Here is a 17,792-nt window from a genome sequence, read left to right on the forward strand (position 1 = left end):
CTGGCCAACTGCCGAACTTAAAAATGGAAAGTGTAATGCCAGTGGTCAACAAAAGAGGTTTAAAGACTCTTTGAAGGCAAATCTAAAAAATAATGTAGTATGTTGCTTAGTTGTTTAGTCATGTCCAACTCTTTGTGACCCCATGGACCAGAGCACACCAGGCACTCCTGTCCTCCACTGTCTCCCGCAGTTTAGTCAGATTCATGTTTGTAGCTTCGAGAACACTGTCCAACCATCTCGTCCTCTGTCGTCCCCTTCTCCTTGTGCCCTCAATCTTTCCCAACATCAGGGTCTTTTCCAGGGAGTCTTCTTTTCTCATGGACTTTGAAGAAGCACAAACTCAGGGCAAAACCAAGAAACAAGCTAAGAGGAAGGCACTTTTGGCAAACCCTCACCATGATCAACTCCCACCCATGTCCCCACTGTGGAAGGACGTGTGGATCCAGAACTGGCCTCCACAGTCACTTATGGACCCACTGTTAAAACTGTGTTTATGGAAGACACTTGGCTATGAGTGATCACCAAAGAAGAAGAAGACATAGCTCTTCCTCTTGTGGACTCCACCCAGCAGCAGACAACTGCTACGCAGTGGAGGGAAACAAACTATGGTCCCTTCTGCCTGACCAAGCTGCTTCCTGGCTCTTGTCCTTCAGCAGCCAGCCAGTTCTGCAGTCCATAAAGAGAGTGTATGTGACTCACCCACTGGGTTGTGTCCAATGTTTGCCATACTTAGAGTAGATCCATTGAAGTGAATGGCCATGACTAACTTAGGCTCTTTGGATAGAACTTAGTTGAATACAACCTATTTCTATTTTTTCAGCTAAATAATCTACTGAGGCCACAACTGTATTTGAGACTCTGATGGATACGTTACAAGCTTTTCTAAAAAAGAAAAGCAAAGAACCCAGATTTCAGAAGGACTTCTATAACAATTGGTTGGTTTTGATAGAGAAGGTAAATGGGCCAAAAGTAAATTGAGGGGGAAATATAGAAACACCAATTTGGGTTTTGGTGTTTTCTTTTGCTAAATGAGTACGCTGCCTACAAGCGAATACAGTACAAAGCTTTTGCCAAGGACAAAAATATGGCAAATATATTAAAAGCCTCTTTTGGTACACAACAACAGCGTTACGGGAAGGTGCTTGCGTGGATCTGTTGTGTGTGGTTGACCCTAAGGAATGAACACACAGTTTATCAATCATTATTCTCTAAGGTCAATGTTAAGGTTAACCAAACATTAAATGTTCCAGAAGTTTTGCCTGGTAGCCTCCAGTATCGCTAAAAGCTAACAGTATCATCCTCTAGCTAAGGAATACTGACACACCAGGTATAGATTTGATATCTTCAAATTTTTTGAAACTGAATATTCTGATGGAATTATTATATTGATTCAACAGATATAGTACCTGAGGCTTAGAGCAAATGTCCCTATATAGATTCCATATCTTCAGAAATTTTGGAATGGTGGGCTTCTCTGCTAACTTTTGTATTTGCTTAGCTTGAATCAACAGGTGTAGTACTCAAGGCTTAGAGCAATTCCCCCTATATTTAAAAAAGCTTTTAAAGCTGGTCCAGCAAATTATTGCCTATGTTAGTTTGCTATGTCAAATCAGCAAACTTTATGCAAAGCACCTTCATAGTAAAGTAACTGGCTGGTTGAAAGTGTAAACCATTGCGACGGATTCATAGAAATAATTCATAGAATTGTGGAGTTGGAAGGGACTCCGCGGTTCACAGAGTCCAACCCCTGCAATGCAGGAATATGCAGCTGGCCCATATGGGGATCAAACCTGCAACCCTGGCATTATCAGCACCTCACTCTAGCCAACTGAGTCATAGATGAACACGCTGCATTTAGACAGGATATACCCACTATGGTGGGGTGCAGGTGGTGCTGTGGTGTAAACCACAGAGCCTAGAGCTTGCCGATTGGAAGGTTGGCGGTTTGAATCCCCGTGACGGGGTGAGCTCCCATTGCTCGGTCCCTGCTCCTGCCAACCTAGCAGTTTGAAAGCACGTCAAAGTGCAAGTAGATAAATAGGTACCACTCTGGCGGGAAGGTAAACAGCATTTCTGTGTGCTGCTCTGGTTCGCCAGAAGCGGCTTAGTCATGCTGGCCACATGACCTGGAAGCTGTCTGTGGACAAACGCCGGTTCCCTCGGCCTATAGAGCAAGATGAGCACGCAACCCCAGAGTCGTCCGCGACTGGACCTAATGATCAGGGGTACCTTTACCTTTTACCCACTATGGTCATTGTTTGGTTCTTAATTGTTTGATTGACAAATATAGAAGAGAAAAACTGGAGGTGTTTCATATGGAGTATCCATTGATCTGAAGGTAGCATTTGATTCAGTTCTTCCCATGAGCCTCTGTGGAAAATGAGGCCAAAAGGCTGCAATGAAAATAAAAATAAAGTTATTGATAAAGGTCAAAAGCCAAAAACAATCTGGTTTTTAAAACCATTTTGAAATATAAATAAATTCAGCAGTTAAAAATACACATTATAAAGTAAATGTTCGTATTTCAACTCAACTTTAAGTATCTGAGTCGGCTTGCCATCTTTTAGCTGCTAAGCTTAGCCTCCAAACCGTCCACAAAAGCTATTTATGTTTTACTATATGTAGATTGTGCTCTCAGAAAAGAAGTGTTCTGAGAAGATTGCTGAAGGCATTTTAGTAAAATTACAGTAAAACCAAGTAATGCTTTTCTCTAAATAACACAGGTTACCCTCCTCCAAATGATGCCCATTTAAACAGCTAATTGAACAAGTAAAATTCTTCAAATAGTTGGAAGCACTTTCCAAGGATCTGAAGTGTGGTTATCTCAATAGGTATAAGTGGTAGAAAAATATATGCAGAACATCAACATTTTGATCCTTCGCTGGCCCCGTGAACTGAAGGTCATAAGTTTATACCTGCCGTTTTTGACATTTTTAAGGCTAAACCCTCAGCTCAATTCTTTTATGCAATTCAAATTGGGGCTAACACCACTGGAAGTATTTTGGAAGCTCTGCACTCTAAATTCCTTAGACATTTTTTTCTCTGAATGAATTTTAGCCCCCTCTAACTGCCTTCCCTTAGTTCTGTTTGGCTCGAATGAGAGTAGTTGGATGGAAGTCATTAATTTGAAGCTTTTGTGTTTTTGTGGCTTTTCAACGCAACAGCTACTAAGCCCAGGTCTCAGCAAAGCAAAAGATCTATGGAGGTAATACCTATTTGATATCGAACAACGGAACAATCTTTCCGCTGCAAGAAAATGATGTCCCTTGTATGACTGTTTTCCATCTCATCTCTCCTGATGCAATGGCAACTTATCTATAGGATCTAATCACTTTAAAATATAGAAGAGCTTTCTGAAGTGCAAGACTGAACGTGCTGCTTTCAGCAGTCCTTGTGGGTCATTTTAACGCAACTGCATCCCAAAATGTCCATGGTGAAACACTGGTCAATTTACAGAGATTTGTTTAAATAGCTAATTATTCCAGCATTCCCATTTCACCCACTGTTTTTGTGTGATTTCTTTTAATGTGACCTTCCTCCTTATAGAATAAGAAAATCTGTTGGCAGCCTGGATAGCTCAGTTGGTTAGAGTGTGGTGCTGATAAGGCCAAGGTTGCAGGATCAATCCCTTTATGGGACAGCTGTATATTCCTACATTGCAGGGAGTTGGACTCGAAGATCCTACATTTCTAAGATTGAAGCAAAGTCTGTAACATCTTGGTGTCCATTGGATTGGCCTTTCTTGGTGCTCATTGGATTCTAATTTGTATATTTTAAAAATTGTTTTCTTTTAAATTTTAGTTGGTAATTTTATCTGCTCGCATGTCGTACATAAAACGCAATGGCTGGTGGCTGATGCAAGTATGTACCATATTTTTCGCTCCATAGGACGCACCCGACCATAGGACACACCTTGTTATGGGGGGGGGGAACAAGAAAAAAAATCCCCCCTCTCTGCACAGCACCCCTTCAGCGAAGTGGCAGGAGAAATGGAGTTCCTTCCATTTCTCCTCCCGCTTAGCTGAAGGGGCGCTGCGCAGCTCTCCCTCTCCCACATTGCCTTCGCCTTCAACGAAGGCAACCCGAAGCCAGGAGAGTCTTGCACCGACCCCTCTCGCTCTCCAGGCTTCAGCGAAGGCAATGCGAAGCCTCCGGAGTGCGTCAGGAGCGCTCCCACTGCGCTTCGGAGGCTTCGCGTAGCTATCGCTAAAGCCAAGGAGCCTGCATTCACGCCATAAGAAGCACACACATTTCCCCTTAATTTTTGGAGGGGAAAATGTGTGTCTTACAGAGCGAAAATACGGTACCTACAAACCTATGTTCTTGTGTTCAACCCATCTCAGTTCCAACATCAGCCTGCCAGGAGGTGGGGGCAGAGACAGCAAGAAACAGAAGTTCAAAGGACTGCATTGGGTATGTGGAATGAGTGATGCATTATGTTTATCCTAGCCTGTTGTCTTGAACTTGTTAACTAAACCATGCCTTTCTCAATATTATTTTGGTAGTTTTGGAATGTCAGATCGACTTCCTCTCTTCTGACGCTATTACATTTTCAGCACTGGTTTTTAACATTAATGGGATAAGTAAAATATTTGCACTGTTCCTTTTTGAATTAATTCTTAGCTACATCACAATGCTATTTTAGAACCCCAAAGTGCTCTTATACACTAACTAACTAGCTGTCTCTCTAAAGAAATGAGCAGGGGAAAAATGATATTCCCATCACTTGATGGAAATGAGATTTTCTTAAGGCTCTGCAAAGATTCAAAACAGAGTAAGACTTAAGAGCATCCTAGAGGGAGTATTCAGGATGCATGCTATTAATATGTTTCTCCTTTGAAAAGAATTGATCTAAGGCTTTGGGAGTACAGGAGAAGTAACTGTGTTTGAAGAAACAGACAAGGTTGAAGTTTTGGAGACATAGCACAGATTTTTATTTTTTTTATCTTTCAAAATGGAAGAGATGACTCAATGTCATGTGAGACAGTTGAGAAGATCTCTACTGGTTCATTAATACTATGTGCATACAAATGAGAGAAGATCTTTGCTACCCACCTAGGAAAAGGAAGAAGGGGCAATTGTATCTGCTGTTTGAAGACATTGTTTATATTGACAGTTTTCTTTGATGAATGGACAAACCTCCATTGGATCCACCCAAACCATGTTCAGAAACTTCCAGTCAGGTCTCTTGACTAGTTTTATAGGAGTTGAAATGTTGCTATACTAAAGAAGTTAATGCACTATAGTTGTTATGGGAAAAGTCAATATATGAATGTCAATTTGTTAAGAATCAGAATCTGTTGTTAGTGATGATATCCCTCCATATTCGCTAGTGGTTATTTTTCTCTCCCTTCTATGCCTGGAATATATTTATTATATATTTGTTAATATTTTTGAATGCTGTTTATTATATTTGTGTGATACAATATAACGAATGTTGGCTATGTATGGTATTCTGGAATACATGGGGAACGTTTTGTTTGGTGTGGAACCTTTTTGTACGTTAATATATTGTAAATAAAAATAACAAGAAGCTCTGGTCGTGCTAGTAGTCATGGAATAGCAGTAATTTTTAAAAAATTTTTGCATGCTTCTGTTTTGTGCTGTTATTAAATGACTTGAAAACAAGGCTCTCAATAGCTATTGCCAGATATGGTCAGCATGATAGGGCAGCCATAATATTGGATTTGTCTAGAAGAAACCCCAGTTCAGATATTTAGCTGACCATCAAGATCACCAACTAGCTTTGGACACCACCACTCACTGCCTTTCTCCTAGATCAAAAGGCTATTGTGAAGCTAAATGGGGAGATTGTTTAAATTATATTGCCCTGAAATCCTTAGAGGAAGGGGGGTATTTAAATGCGTACAAGGGATTCCAATCTGGGTTCCAAACTGGAGCTTCCACCACTAAGACATTGGTCATCTTACCTCCCTTTACAATCTGATAAAGCCGAAAGTTAAGGGAAAGGCTTATTCCTGTAGGCTGTTAGTTGGTCTTTTGAGAAGCCAAGCTTTCCCTTTGGGCAAAGCGGATAGATTTTGCAGACATGATTCCGCTGTTGCAATTTCAGAGCAGTTTCCGTGAAAATGGCGACATCCTCCCCCAACCTCCATTAGTCTGTGTCGTGTATTCCTAACTGATATTTGAATTTGGGGAAAATCCTCCTTATGTCTTTCTGAGTTAGGTATGAAAATTCTGAATGCTTATGCTAATGTGATGAAATATGTAAGAAATTGTAAGCACTCCTTCCTTTCACATCACCAATGAAGCAAAAGAGAATATTTTATACATCACGTTGGGCATGTTAATATAGTATCCCTCTCTTCAGTCATCCTTATTTCCTACCGCTAATATCATGCTTTGCAAATTATGGCCAGCTTTTCGAAATCTGAAATGTAATAAGGTTCTGCTGATACTTCTGCAGCTTTCCCCTCTACAACTACACTGTGAAGTGGGATCTCAGGCCAACCAGAGTATTAAGCATTACCCCAGTAACAATCAACTGTATAGCGTAGGGATAAAACAAAACATAATTTATGTTCGTTCATCTTCTTGCTCTGTATATACTGGGAGAGCATTTGAGTCTGCAGAAAACTGGCACTCTATAATCATTTGAAAGGTTAAAAACCACCAGCTTGTTTTTAGATTGTTTTAGATTGTTTATAAATAACAGTAATTGGTCATTCTGCCATTCTGTTTTTGACTTCTCTTTGGTGAGCAGAGATGGTCTATTTTAGGAAGAGGAATGACTGATGGACTGTAATTCAGGGGCACAAGCAGCTTGGTATATGGTTTTGGATATATATATATATATATATATATATATATATATATATATATATGCAGGTTTTGGTGTCCTCGGGTGTCTTCCCGTGTAAAAGTTGGGGTGTCTAGGCGACGTTTCGACGAGGTCTCACTCGTCATCTTCAGGCTGGTGCTTTCGGCTTCTTGTTACTGGAACAGAGCGGGATCTCAATGTTTGAGTTCCTATAAATACTGTAGAGGGGGTGTGGTGTCTCCCCTCTACAGTATTTATAGGAACTCAAACATTGAGATCCCGCTCTGTTCCAGTAACAAGAAGCCGAAAGCACCAGCCTGAAGATGACGAGTGAGACCTCGTCGAAACGTCGCCTAGACACCCCAACTTTTACACGGGAAGACACCCGAGGACACCAAAACCTGCATTCCTGTACCCGTGAAAATCTACGAAAGCATATATATATATACACACTCTTTTGATAGTACTAAAATCCAAAAGATGGTTTACAAAATTTCTAAAAACATTTGCCCCTCAATGATGCCAAACTTAGATTCACAAAATGTTTAGGGGTATGCGTCCCCCGCGTCCCCCCAGAAAAAAGCACTCTGTGTGTGTGTGGATATATACTGTATTTTTTGCACCATAACACTCACTTTTTTCCTCCTAGAAAGTAAGGGGAAATGTCTGTACGTGTTATGGAGCGAATGCCTGCGGGTGGCGGGGGGATCTGCTGCAGTCGTGAGCAGAGGATCCATGGTTCCCCTTCCTTCCCTCCTCTGTGGTTACAAAGCATGGATCCACATGGATCCTCAGGATTTTTGCATTGGGCTACTCCAAACTCACTGTCAGATCACATGTCTGTGGCCACAGCATGAACCACAAAAATCATGTATCCACTATTTCGTTTAGAATATTTTTTTTCTTGTTTTCCTCCTCTAAAAACTACGTGCGTGTTATGGTCTGGTGTGTGTTATAGAGTGAAAAATACGGTATATGTTTGTGTGTGTGTGTGTGTGTGTGTGTATAATGCAAAAGCATGCAAAAGTTAAGACGATCTATTTTGTTCATCTTTCTATCTCAAAATTTCTGGTTCCCTCATTCATTTACTCCTGTGGTGCTTAAGACATGGTTAATATTGAACTGGGACGCGGGTGGCGCTATGGTGTAAACCACTGAGCCTCTGGGGCTTGCCAATTGGAAGGTCGGTGGTTTGAATCCCTGCGACGGGGTGAGCTCCCGTTGCTCGGTCCCTGCTCCTGCCAACCTAGCAGTTTGAAAGCACGTCAAAGTGCAAGTAGATAAATAGGTACCGCTCTAGTGGGAAGGTAAATGGCGTTTCTGTGAGCTGCTCTGGTTTCTCCAGAAGCGGCTTAGTCATGCTGGCCACATGACCCAGAAAAACTGTCTGCGGACAAATGTCTGCTCCCTCGGCCAGTAAAGCGAGATGAGCGCCGCAACCCCAGAGTCCTTCGCGACTGGACTTAACTGTCAGGGTTCCTTTACCTTTTTTTTGTTTTGTTTTAAGATTGTACTATTAATTCTCCTTCCACAGTATTTCTGCAATTTTGCTGAGCAGTATACCTGCCATCTCTTTCCACATTTTTTGTTTCAAACTACTTTCAGATTCTGGCTTGAGTCCGATAGTCTGTAGAAGTCTCTACTAGCACATGTGTACATTTGCTAATAATTCCATCATGTTCTTGGTGTTAAATGAAAAGTCATGTCTTTTAACATGGGATTCTTTTCTCCATTAATGCGAGCGAATGAATAGAAGAACACCAGACTCAGAAATCCCTCCTCATCATTACAAGAACAGTATGTGGTGATGAGTTTAGTAGAACATATAGTTAATTTTGCAGAAGAGTTTCAGGGTATGAAGCAAGGCTACTTTAATTAGTAGCTATATTACATGTTATAATAAAGGACAGCAAGGAGTGGGAAAGGGGTTTGAGGGGTGATAATAACCGAGACTGGAGAGATGAGAGATCACAGGGAAGCAGATTCTTGAGCCAATGTTGCTTTTGATGTTGTAATTTTGTCCTTGTTCTGCATTTTCCATTTCAGCTGTCCAATTTATTGAGAGATAAGTCTCTCTGAATCCAGATGGAAATGCAAATGCTGGAGTTTATTTCGTAGTTTGTACATAATTGACGAAGTTGACACCTCTTTTTTTCATCAAGTCTTTTCATATTGAGGAGTATGCAACGTTACCTAATAGTAATAGTAGTAGTAGTAGTAGTAGTAGTAGTAATAATAATAATAATAATAATAATAATAATAATAATAATCTCTCACCCATCTGGTTGGGTTTATCCAGCCTCTATAGGCAGCTTAAGGTAAAGTAAAGGTACCCCTGCCCGTACGGGCCAGTCTTGCCAGACTCTGGGGTTGTGCGCCCATCTCACTCAAGAGGCCGGGGGCCAGCGCTGTCCGGAGACACTTCCGGGTCACGTGGCCAGCGTGACATCGCTGCTCTGGCCAGAGCCAGAGCCGCACACGGAAACGCCGTTTACCTTCCCGCTAGTAAGCGGTCCCTATTTATCTACTTGCACCCAGGGGTGCTTTCGAACTGCTAGGTTGGCAGGCGCTGGGACCGAGCAATGGGAGCGCACCCCGCCGCAGGGATTCGAACCGCCGACCTTTCGATCGGCAAGCCCTAGGCGCTGAGGCTTTTACCCACAGCGCCACCTGCGTCCCTTCTATAGGCAGCTTACAGCATATATAAAAGCAATATAATACATCAAACATTAAAAAAACAAAATATCTTATAAAGGCTATAAATAAACCAATAAATCAATAGAAACATAATCATCATCATCAGTTTACAGTTATGCCCAAAGTAAAATAACCACCAATCCCAACTAAATATTTAACCAACCCCAACTCAACAAAAACAAAAGAGAGGAACCCGTTATGTCTTTTACGTGTGCTGGAAACTTTTTTTCTTCCAAGCCTTCTCAAACCAGTTTATTTTATCTCTGCTGTTTTTAATTCTTGCTGGTTTTTATGTTTTAATCCTACTTTATGACCTGTTTTATATTTTATTTCTGTTCACAGCATGGGTATTTTCTGAACGTAGAGCAGTTCATAAATTCTGAAATAATTTTTATTATTATGTTTATTATTATAATTGTATATTGAATGTGAAGAGTATTTTTTTAACTGTTTGCTTTAGTTTTTACAGTCATTTACACCAGAAAGCTGTCAAAAGTACACAGCTAGGACAAAAGGTGAAAAATGGGAAAAGAAGCAATCCAAAAACCACCTTACCACTAGCTTCTGTTACAGTTGAAGGTTACAGTGCAACGATTTGTACTGGTGACTGTCAATGTTATTTATACTGAGTGTTGTTGTTGTTTAGTCATTTAGTCGTGTCCGACTCTTCGTGACCCCATGGACCAGAGCACGCCAGGCACTTCTGTCTTCCACTGCCTCCCGCAGTTTGGTCAAACTCATGCTGGTAGCTTCGAGAACACTGTCCAAGCATCGCGTCCTCTGTCATCCCCTTCTCCTTGTGCCCTCCATCTTTCCCAACATCAGGGTCTTTTCCAGGGAGTCTTCTCTTCTCATGAGGTGGCCAAAGTACTGGAGCCTCAGCTTCAGGATCTGTCCTTCCAGTGAGCACTCAGGGCTGATTTCCTTCAGAATGGATAGGTTTGATCTTTTTGCAGTCCATGGGACTCTCAAGAGTCTCCTCCAGCACCATAATTCAAAATTTATACTGAGTAGAACTATTGAAATCAGTAAAGCTACTCTGAATATGACTTGGACATCACCCTGGTTGGGTTTAGCTGGGCATTATCAAATGCTAGTCATTTTCAGAGAAGACACATTGAGTATAGATTGGTGGTCACCTGTTGGTTGTAGCCAACTAAATCACCCTGTAAGAACTTCTGCCTGTGTGATGGGACTTCCTCTCCTTCATCTCTCCTTCCTCCATGCACCCCACACCCCCAAATCTGCTTTGGAGGGTTGAGGGAATGCCCAGTACAGATTGAGAGCATGGGGAACCAAGAGGGGCTGAAGTCCTATTGCTATAGGTGGAAGTCCTTGCGCTAACTGGGCAAGTCTACATCCCATTGTATTCTAATATTGTCTTGTTTGTAAGCTGCCCAGGAAATATTCATTGATGCCTGGGTGTGTAGATTTATTTAGTAATAAGTGCAATAATCACCTTACTGGTTTGTCAGTGCCAGTCTGTTCTTCATCAGTAAATGTGACAAATAGAAGTATGAAATTACTGTGAAATCTTCTCTTGCTTCTGCTTTTCCCCTGGTGTTACTAGTGTCTGGTGAGACAACTTCTCCTTGAAGTCCAGGCCCCAGACTCTAGAGCCGAGGTTCCCAATGTGGGGCACACACCCCACAGGGGGGCAATTTGATTTTTTAGGGGGCCAATTTGGAAGCTTGTTTAGACCAAGCTAATGGCCTTATAGCGTGAAGCTGAGGCTCCAGTACTTTGGCCACCTCATGTGAAGAGAAGACTCCCTGGAAAAGACCCTGATGTTGGGAAAGATGGAGGGCACAAGGAGAAGGGGACGACAGAGGATGAGATGGTTGGATGGTGTTCTCGAAGCTACCAGCATGAGTTTGACTAAACTGCAGGAGGCGGTGGAAGACAGGAGTGCCTGGCGTGCTCTGGTCCATGGGGTCACGAAGAGTCGGACATGACTAAACGACTAAACAACAACAATGAGGTATAAAAAGGTTGACTACCCCTGGTTTAGACCATGTGCCTGACACCAGGAAATGGCTGGACAGTGTTCTCGAAGCTACTAACATGAGTTTGACCAAACTGAGGGAGGCAGTGGAAGACAGGAGTGCCTGGCATGCTCTGGTCCATGGGGTCACAAAGAGTTGGACACGACTAAACGACTAAACAACAATGACAACAACAACAACAATGACCTTTTAGGCTTCCTCCACATGAATAGGAGTTCACTTTTTGAATAATAAGAATTAGATGTCATGGGGGGGGGGGATCAGGATTTTAGAGATGTTTAGGTGGGACATGGCCAATAAAAAGTTCGGAACCACTACTCTAGAGCCTGCCATCAGGTGGGCTTTCAGGAATAGCTTTTGCCGTCATGAATAAATTTAAGTACCACCACCTTGCTTAACAGTTGAGAAATCATAGTTGTTGAAGGTTTTTTGGTGGGGGAGGGGGCAAAAACGACACTGACAACAAGGCTTACCACACGTTTAGTTTTTTGCAGACATTTTTACTAATTTACGCCCGGATACTGCTTCCAACTACAGTATTCCAGGAATGTCCAGGAAACTCGGGATATAGGGCAACCCTAAATCTGATATGGGTTCCTCTCACCAATTGCTTTCATACCATTGCGAGTCAGGGTCTCTGCGAATGCTTGTTCCTTCCTGATTGAACTTCCGGCTGCATTTCTTTTCTGAAATCTTTGGTTGTAGTTGTCTGGCCTGCTAATTTTAACTGGGTAGCAAAATAACCAAGAGCATCTGTTCTTATTTCAGTTGAGACAGATCTGCATTAAGATGATAATCGACAGGCCAAGGAATTGTGAAAAGACTGCCAAATATGCCTGTATACATTTCTGTGATAATATATATTTCCATCATTAAGGAGAATATATAAAAAAATATATCGTTGTGCATTTGCATAGAAAGAATCCTTGTTTCGTATCTTGAAACTAGCAATGTTCCTCATCTACCCCACCTCAAACATTTACTTTTGACAAGCAATATCCTAATACCTCATGATTTAATGGGAGGATCAGTATTAGGGGAAATTGTTCTTATTAACTGTGCTGTTTTGAATATGGAATCTGTATTCTTTAAATGAGGAGGAGGGGTGGGAATTGTAATTCAACAAGGAGCTGGGTATTTGAGAGAGCGTTTATTAATTACAAAAGGAACTGATGGATTTTGCCCTCCCTTGCTGCTTCAGGTTCTTTGATCAATTCATTCTGAAGGAAGTATAAAAAACACTGGTGTAGTAGCATACTCAGAGTGTTTATCTTCCTTCACGTGTTTATCTTCCCTCACATTTTCAAAATCTGCTCTCCCATCATGCAAAGGTCAGCACAGGCCCAGCAAGCAGATGTGGTATTCTCATGACTTGGATTTGGCCTGCAAAGCGATTTCTAGTGACTTGCCAACCCTCTGCCAAAAACCAGGAGAAGAAAGCATTTTATTGATTTTATTTTACATTGAAAAAGGGCCTCATCTGGCACAGTGCTATTACCAGATGCTCTTAGAGACTCTGTGAACAGGAAGAAACTCCAGTACCTTCTTGTAAGGGTGGTGCACCAGAAGAAAAAAACACCTCTTCTCAAGGATAAGGATCCAAGAAGGGACCAATTTCTATTCCAACCCATGCTTGTCACATGCTGCGCTGTTTCCATTCTGCTGCAGTTCACCTTCTAGCAATACTATGCTATTTGTCTTGCTATCCACTGTGGCAGAATCTTACATGATTATCCCGCCCCATTCACTTCAATGTGTAGAACCATTCATTCCAGTGCAAATGAAACACAACACGAATGGGGGAGAAAGTCATGAATAACAAACAAACATATTTGCTGGATTGATTTCCATTCTGAACATGGAATGGGGAAGTAATTATTGGCGATTTCCATTCCTGTTTCCATTGGAATGATTCAGCATCCCTATTTGCATCCTCCTGAAGTTGCTTTTTGAAAAACGTAAAAGGGGAAGCATGGGCTACAGTTGCATGCACATAGGTGAAACATAGATGCGCTTTTACTCTTGCAGGATTGAATGTATTTCCCTCGGCTGTGTTTGAGGGACGATTCCACACGAAAAACACTCATGTCCCTGTGGAGATGGCAGTACCGAATCAGTGGCGAATGACCTTCTGGCTTGCACTCTTTATAAAGACTTGAGGAATGAGATTACCACCCCTCTTTTATTGTCGATTCCGGGTCGCCCAACCACTGCCACACTGTCCTTTCTCTTGGCAGGTCAAGATGAGCAGGTGACAGCAAAGGTTGCAAGGTTTTTAGCTGGGGCAATCAGAATAAGATCCACTATTTGACTATTGATTCAAAACCCTAAAATGTATTTTATATAATTGACTTTTTAATTCTATTATTTCTATATCGTACTGTTGTTTTATTGCTATGGCCAATGGCTGACGCAAATAAAGATTCATTCATTTATTCATGCATATGCGAAATGTGTAGTTTGGCCCATAACTTGAACTCTGAATGTATTTCTAGAGTCCATATTAAAAAGGAACAAATGTTACTCAGGGCATAAAATAGTTTATGATGTTAGATTCATCTGCGCACTGGGACTGATGCACTGGGATGTACTTGCACAGAGAAGGGGAAATTGCAAGAGGGCTGAAAGGCAAAGTTATTGTTTCTTTTCAGAATAAGATTTTTTTTAAAAAAATAATAATTAATTCTACACATTTGCAAGAATATATTTAGAACACATCATCCACTGATAGTTCCAAGTTTAATCATGAAAATAAGAGCTTAAGCCATCATATGGAGGGGTTATTAAATAGGTTAAACTTGTGCACCTTTAAAAATAAATAACATCTGACGGAACGTAAAGGCTACAGAGCATCTCAGAAGCAAACCATCTTGCAAGATGTTTCATTTTGCCACGGAGAAAGTTGTTGAGGGCAGAGATGAAGATCTATAAGATCAAGAGGCGTGAGCAAACAGCAAATTGTGAGATCTTAGGTGATGCAAGTGCAAATGTTGGAACAGTGCACATTGCTTCATCTCTGTACAAATACATATGCTGATTTACTCTTGTTTATTTTAATTACAGCTGGTTAGAGCTGTTTTTGCTATTTTGGTCCCAGACAAATTGAAGTTACATATGCACAGTACCAGATCAAAGTACCGTATTCTAGGGAAAGGTGCTGAGAAACATCAAGAACGGGATCCTGGTCTTGGTGAAACTTGGGATGGAACTACCTTTGCAGCAAAAGTCCTCTTTGGATGTCCTTTGAATACATAGAGGAATAAAGAGCAGAGGAGGGTGTGGAGCTGTGTATGGCAGCCCCCCCCCCTCCATAGCATCCCTTCTAACTCCCTGTTGTTGCCAGGCTATCTTGCGCCTTAGGCAAGGCTAACTACTTGCACACAAACCCATTGCTAACTTCGATTATCAAAAACAGATGTCTCGTAGAAAGAATGAAAAGCCCAAAGCTTGAAACTGCTAAATCTATTTTAAATTGCAAGTTTAATGCCCGCCCCCACCTCCCTTAAGGTATACCCCTCAACTATCCTGATTAAATCAGGACATCCCATTTTTTGGGGGGAGCATGGCACCCACAAACTGCATTTTGGGGCTCTGTGCTCCCACACAGGCCATGTGACTTACATGGGAATTTGTCCCAGAAGAAACATGTCCTGGTTTGGGGCCTTGATGTGTTGGAGGGTATGATAAGGTAGAAAACTAGCTGTGAGAGGACTATTCTGAAACCTTTATCCCTGATGTTTAGGGAAGTTTTTAATGTTTGATGTTTTATCCCATTTTTAATATTCTGTTGGGAGCCACCCAGAGTGCCTGGGGAAATGCAGACAGATGGGCGGGGTATTATTATTATTAATAATAATTACTATTATTAGTTTTTGGGTTTTTTGGTTTTGTTTTTTACTTGCAGTGAGATTGTTTTGTTTTGCTTTAATACGGAAAAGCATTCAAAAACACTATTTTCTGTCGCCTGCAGTATGAAGTCACCTGCAGTCCACATTACCCTACCACTAGGGGATGTGAGGAAGAAGGCTAATTGGTTTGTGTTTTTTATCGTGTATTTTTATGTTGTGTTTTATGTTATGAACCACCCTGAGATCTATGGATAAAGGGAGGAATACAAATTTAATTAATGATGCTGATGCTGTTGTTGTTGTTGTTGATGATGATGATGATAGATACATACATACCATATTTTTCGCTCTATAAGACGCACTTTTTCCCTCCTAAAAAGTAAGGGGAAATGTGTGTGCATCTTATGGAGCAAATGCAGGCTGCGCAGCTATCCCAGAAGCCAGAACAGCAAGAAGGATCACTGTGCAGCGCTCCCTCTCGCTGTTCTAGCTTCTGGCTTAGCCGGGCTCTGTCCCTTCCCCCACCTCCTGGAAAAGCCCCCAAGTGCCGCGCTCCCTTTAAAGAGCTGCACAGAGCGTGTGCGGCTCTTGGGGGCTTTTCCTCGAGGAGGGAGAATCCCTTCTCCCTCCTCGGGGAAAAGCCTGCAAGCGCCACACATACGCTCCGTGCAGCTCTTTAAAGGGAGTGCTGAGCAGAGCCTGGGATGCATACAGGCTCTGCTCAGCGCTCCCTTTAAAAAATATTTTTTTTCTTGCATTCCCCCTCTAAAACTAGGTGCGTCTTATGGTCAGGTGCATCTTATGGAGTGAAAAATACGGTAGATAGATAAATCACTTCTGCAATAGAAATACAGATTTCAGGATGTCCTTCCTCAGAGTGAGGCACTCTGGGAAAGATGACCTATGATAGTGCCTGTGTCACTTTTCTATGGTGGCTAGAAATTCATTTCAGAATTAGCTAAAAGTTTAAAGTTTTAGCTTAAAAAAAGTCTAACCACCAGTGGCGCAGATATGCTCTCAGGCCATCTTCCATGGAATTCTTTGCTCCGAGGAAGGACCCCCTTTCCCCAGAGCAAGGCTTTCGAATGGAACAGAATACTCTGGAGTGCCCAGCAACAGTTTTTTGGGTGATAGCGACAGATAGGTGGGTGGGCCAGCTGGAAAGGCAATCAAGTGGATCCCTGGGGGTGCAAATTCAGCATGCCACACCAGCCACCTGAGGCAATTGCCCCAGTTTGCCTAATGAAAGGGCCGGCTGAGACACACACACACACACACACAGAGAGAGAGATGTGGGGTGGTGGTGGTGTTTTCTAGACGTTTTCTAGCGAGCTTTGGCTACCTGCATAATCAGAAAGTTAGGAAATGTGTTTTCTTAAAATACGAAGTAAAATTAAAAGCGTGGAGGCAGGTGCACCCTGAGGGAATCGTTCCCAGGGGACCTGCCGCCCGCTAAAGGGTTGCCTCACCGCTGATGTGCTCTGTGTATAATAAAGGAAGCATTACAAAGACATATTAAGTCTCCAGATGTCTCGCTTGCCCAACCAAGATGAGTAGCTCATAGGCAGGCCACCTGTTTCGCATGCAGAAAGCCCCTGTTCCTTTCCCTGTCATCTCCAGTTAAAAAGGAGCTGGTAGAAGTAGACCCTGGGGACATTCTGCATCACAAGGCTAGAGAGAGACCATTCGACCTGCTGCAAGGCAGCTCCCTAGGAACCTAACCCCTCTGGAACTGCTTGCTGCTCCAAAGCAGGCAGTGGGAACACAGTTACGTTAAAGCACCAATACGTAGTGAAGATCTTATTATTGTTATTTTTAAAAAACCCTTATTTCCCCACCCTCCCCTACCAAAAGCCAAAAAAAAAAAAAAAAAACCTCATTCCCTCTGACAGCAAGTTCCAAATTCTGCTGCTCTCAAAGAGCACCACTCTCAAGTCCTACCCAACCCTTTTAGGCGATCGGCCCCACAATTTGATATTTAATTGCTCATTTGATAAATAATTCATGGCGGCATCGGCAAGGAGATAAAGGATGGCAAACAAATCTTCTCCCCGGAACAAGTACAGGGATAGGTTTCTCCTAGCAGCTTCACCCTCTTTCTTTCTTTCTTTCTTTCTTTCTTTCTTTCTTTCGCTTGCCTCTTCTGATTCAGGTACCTGGCTACGGTGAGGATTCCTGAGCATTTCTGCATGCGTATAACTGGATTTAACCTCATGTGACTGGATCTGCTCAGGGAAGATTAGATGACAAATCCTGTTGGGCAAATCTAAACGAGATCTGATGTAATCATTATGGTGACTGCATCTCTTGATTGACTTTAACGATGGCGGCCGGGGCTGTGTACTCTCACAATGATTTGTGTGTGCATATCAGTATTGTTCAACATAGGTATTCTAAAATAATCAGCGGGAGCTTGCCACCAGAATACTCCTGGATGCCTTTTCTTGGTGCAGTGGGACC

At 42.1% G+C, this 17,792-nt stretch overlaps 1 long non-coding RNA gene across 1 annotated transcript in view; it reads right to left on the reverse strand.

Annotated features, from left to right (window-relative positions):
- Window positions 1–322: 322 nt before the first annotated feature.
- Window positions 323–17,792, reverse strand: part of LOC310835302 — a 489,753-nt gene continuing 472,283 nt past the window's right edge. The window contains exon 3 of the long non-coding RNA XR_014559528.1: window positions 323–377. This is a non-coding gene — a long non-coding RNA (uncharacterized lncRNA). The remainder of the gene's footprint in view (window positions 378–17,792) is intronic.

This window comes from Podarcis gaigeae (genome assembly GCF_964106915.1).
Source record: "Podarcis gaigeae genome assembly, chromosome: 17".
Classification (NCBI taxonomy): Eukaryota; Metazoa; Chordata; class Lepidosauria; order Squamata; family Lacertidae; genus Podarcis; species Podarcis gaigeae.